Source organism: Anarhichas minor, unplaced genomic scaffold (genome assembly GCF_050575085.1).
Source record: "Anarhichas minor isolate MPS153535 unplaced genomic scaffold, ASM5057508v1 ptg000255l, whole genome shotgun sequence".
NCBI lineage: Eukaryota > Metazoa > Chordata > Actinopteri > Perciformes > Anarhichadidae > Anarhichas > Anarhichas minor.
In genome coordinates this window covers 12,501-17,500 of record NW_027466701.1, presented here as the reverse complement: position 1 = coordinate 17,500, position 5,000 = coordinate 12,501, and positions in this window count along the sequence as shown.

Below are 5,000 nucleotides of genomic sequence, written 5' to 3'. Positions count from 1 at the left end.
CCCAGTTGTCGAGCTGGAAGTCCTCTAACCACCCATATAAGATGAATAATAAACGGATACACACAGCCGATGCAGCGCGTGTTTGAAAACCGCCGATCGATCTTCATACTCTGACAAAATCACAGCGAAAAATCCTTAAACCAAATACCCGTTTTGCGCGGTCCATATCTCCGCGAAAACACAACGCACAGCCGGGAACCTCATATCTAATTGTAGTCCAAGTCCACTTCTACAAACCTATCCGAGTGGATCCTGGATGCGAGGTCCACAGCCGAGGCACCACGCGGTCAAAGTAGGTCGCAGGGGCCCTATTACGCGCGCCATATCTACCCGGAAATGGAACGCACAGCGGGGATTCTTATTTTGAATACACGGTCCCGACGTCCTCTAACTACCCATATAAGCAGAATAATAAACGGGTACCCACAGCCGAGGCAGCACGTATTTGAAAACCGCCGACCGATCTTCATACTCTGACAAAATCACAGCGATAGCGCCAATACTCTGTTTCCTTAAACCAAATCGCCGTCTTGCGCGGTCCATATCCCCGCGAATACACAACGCACAGCCGGGACACCTATGCCGACGTGTAGCCACCGTCAACCTCTAAAGACATGTGGAGGGTGATCCACAATCGGACACTCACAGCCGAGGCACGACGCGGTCAAAGTAGGTCGCAGGGACCATATTACGCGCGCCATATCTACCCGGAAATAGAACGCACAGCGGGGATACTCATGCCCAGTTGTCAAGCTGGAAGTCCTCTAACCACCCATCTAGACACTCCTATAAACGGATACACACAGCCGATACAGCGCGTATTTGAAAACCGCCGACCGATCTTCATACTCTGACAAAATCAAAGCGAAAGACTTAAACGAAATACCCGTTTTGCGAGGTCCATATCCCCGCGAATACACAACGCACAGCCGGGACACTTATACCCGATCGTAGACCACATCCACCTCTACAAACCTATCCGAGTGGATCATGGATGCGACCTCCACAGCCGAGGCACGGTGTAGTCAAAGTAGGTCGCAGGGACCACATTACGCGCGCCATATCTACCCGGAAATAGAACGCACAGCGGGGATTCTTATACTGAATACACGGCCCCGACGTCCTCTAACCAACTATGTAAACTGAATAATAAACGGATAACCACAGCCGAGGCAGCGCGTGTTTGAAAACAGCCGACCGATCTTCATACTCTGACAAAATCACAGCGAAAGACTTAAACGAAATCGTCGTTTTGCGAGGTGCATATCTCCGCGAATACACAACGCACAGCCGGGACACTTATACCCAGTTGTAGTCCACGTCCCCCTCTACAAAACTATCGGAGTGGATCCTGGATGCGAGGTCCACAGCCGAGGCACGGTGTAGTCAAATTAGGTCGCAGGGACCATATTACGCGCGCCATATCTACCCGGAAATAGAACGCACAGCGGGGATTCTTATACTGAATACACGGCCCCGACGTCCTCTAACCAACTATGTAAACTGAATAATAAACGGATAACCACAGCCGAGGCAGCGCGTGTTTGAAAACAGCCGACCGATCTTCATACTCTGACAAAATCACAGCGAAAGACTTAAACGAAATCGTCGTTTTGCGAGGTGCATATCTCCGCGAATACACAACGCACAGCCGGGACACTTATACCCAGTTGTAGTCCACGTCCCCCTCTACAAAACTATCGGAGTGGATCCTGGATGCGAGGTCCACAGCCGAGGCACGGTGTAGTCAAATTAGGTCGCAGGGACCATATTACGCGCGCCATATCTACCCGGAAATAGAACGCACAGCGGGGATTCTTATACTGAATACACGGCCCCGACGTCCTCTAACCAACTATGTAAGCTGAATAATAAACGGATAACCACAGCCGAGGCAGCGCGTGTTTGAAAACAGCCGACCGATCTTCATACTCTGACAAAATCACAGCGAAAGACTTAAACGAAATCGTCGTTTTTGCGAGGTGCATATCTCCGCGAATACACAACGCACAGCCGGGACACTTATACCCAGTTGTAGTCCACGTCCCCCTCTACAAAACTATCGGAGTGGATCCTGGATGCGAGGTCCACAGCCGAGGCACGGTGTAGTCAAAGTAGGTCGCAGGGACCATATTACGCGCGCCATATCTACCCGGAAATAGAACGCACAGCGGGGATTCTTATACTGAATACACGGCCCCGACGTCCTCTAACCAACTATGTAAGCTGAATAATAAACGGATAACCACAGCCGAGGCAGCGCGTGTTTGAAAACAGCCGACCGATCTTCATACTCTGACAAAATCAAAGCGAAAGACTTAAACGAAATACCCGTTTTGCGAGGTCCATATCCCCGCGAATACACAACGCACAGCCGGGACACTTATATCTAACTGTAGTCCAAGTCCCCCTCTACAAATCTATCCGAGTGGATCATGGATGCGAGGTCCACAGCCGAGGCACGATGTAGTCAAAGTAGGTCGCAGGGGCCATATTGCGCGGTCCATATTTACCCGGAAATGGAACGCACAGCGGGGATTCTTATACCGAATCCACGGTCCCGACGTCCTCTAACTACCCATATAAGCAGAATAATAAACGGGTATCCACAGCCGAGGCAGCACGTATTTGAAAACCGCCGACCGATCTTCATACTCTGACAAAAAGCGCCGGGCGATCTTCATACTCTGACAAAATCACAGCCGTTTTTATATCGTTTTGCGAGATGGATATCTCCGCGAATACACAACGCACAGCCGGGATACTCATACCTAATTGTATAATACGTCTACCTCTACAAACCTATCCGAGTGGATCCTGGATGCGAGATCCAGAACCAGGATCCATATCGCGCGGGTAAACGGCGGGAGTAACGAGGACTCTCTTAAGGTAGGGGACGTTACTGGGCTGCGCTGCGAAAGACGAGCGCCAAAACTCTGTTTCCTTAAACGGAAGCGCCGTTTTGCGAGGTGGATATCTCCGCGAAAACACCACGCACAGCCGGGACACTTATACCCAATCGTAGACCACGTCCACCTCTACAAACCTATCCGAGTGGATCCTGGATCCGAGACCCACAGCCGAGGCACCACGCGGTCAAAGTAGGTCGCAGTTGCCGTTTTGCGCGCTCCATCTCTCCGCCAAAACACACCACGCACAGCCGGGACACTTATACCCTATTGTAGACCCCGACCTCCTCTAACCACCCATACATGCAGAACAATAAACGGATACCCACAGCCGATGCAGCAAGTAGTTCAAAAGCGCCGGCCGATCTTCGTACTCTGACAAAATCACAGCGAAAGACGAGCGCCAATACTCTGTCTCCTTAAACCAAATCGCCGGTTTGCGCGGTGCATATCCCCGCGAATACACAACGCACAGACTCGGCCCCTACGCCGAATAGTAGACCACGTCCACTTCTAAAGACCTGTGGAGTTTGAGCCACAATCGGACACTCACAGCCGATGCACGACTCGGTCAAAATAGGTCGCAGTAGCCACATTGCGCGGTTCATATCTCCGCCAAAACACAACGCACAGCCGGGATACTTATGCCGAATTGTAGACCCCGACGTCCTCTAACCACCCATCTAGACACTCCTATAAACGGATACCCACAGCCGATGCAGCGCGTAGTTCAAAAGCGTCGGCCGATCTTCGTACTCTGACAAAATCACAGCCAAAGACGAGCGACAATATCGCCGGTCTGCGAGGTCCATATCTCCGCGAATACACAACGCACAGCCGGGACACTTATACCCGATCGTAGACCACATCCACCTCTACAAACCTATCCGAGTGGATCCTGGATCCGAGACCCACAGCCGGGGCACGATGTACGCAAAGCCGGTCACAGTAGCCGAGCGCCAATACTCTGTTTCCTTGAACAAAATCGCCGGTTTGCGAGGTGCATAGCTCCGCGAATACACAACGCACAGCCGGGACACTTATACCCAATTGTAGACCACATCAACCTCTACAAAACTATCCGAGTGGATCCTGGATGCGAGACCCACAGCCGAGGCACGATGTGGTCAGAATAGGTCGCAGGGGCCACATTGCGCGGTCCATAAACCCGGAAATGGAACGCACAGCGGGGATAATAATACCGAAATGTCGACCCAGACGTACTCTCACAACCCATAAGGCAGACCAATAAACTGACACCGACATAACCAATAAACTGACACCGACAAATGAATAAACGGACACCCACAGCCGATGCAGCACGTATTTCAAAAGCGTTGGCGATATTCGTCTCACAGCGAAAGACGAGCGCCAATACTCTGTTTCCTTGAACCAAATTCCCGGTTTGCGCGGTCCATATCTCCGCGAATACACAACGCAAAGACTCGTCCCCTACGCCGAATAGTAGACCACGTCCACTTCTAAAGACCTGTGGAGGAGGATCCAGGATCGGGCATTCACAGCCGATGCACGACGTGGTCAAAATAGGTCACTGTAGCCATATTGCGCGCTCAATATCTCCGCCAAAACACAACGCACAGCCGGGGTACTTACGCCGAATTGTAGACCTTGAAGTCCTCTAACCAGCCATCCATGCACTCCTATAAACGGATAACCACAGCCGATGCAGCAAGTAGTTCAAAAGCGTCGGCCGATCTTCGTACTCTGACAAAATCACAGCGAAAGACGAGCGCCAATACTCTGTCTCCTTAAACCAAATCGCCGGTTTGCGCGGTGCATAGCTCCGCGAATACACATCGCACAGACTCGTCCCCTACGCCGAATAGTAGACCACGTCGACTTCTAAAGACCTATGGAGTTAGATCCACAATCGGACACTCACAGCCGATGCACGACGTGGTCAAAATAGGTCACTGTAGCCGTTTTGCGCGCTCCATATCTCCGCCAAAACACAACGCACAGCCGGGGTACTTATGCCGAATTGTAGACCCCGACGTCCTCTAACCAGCCATCCATGCACTCCTATAAATGGATAACCACAGCCGATGCAGCGCGTAGTTCAAAACCGCC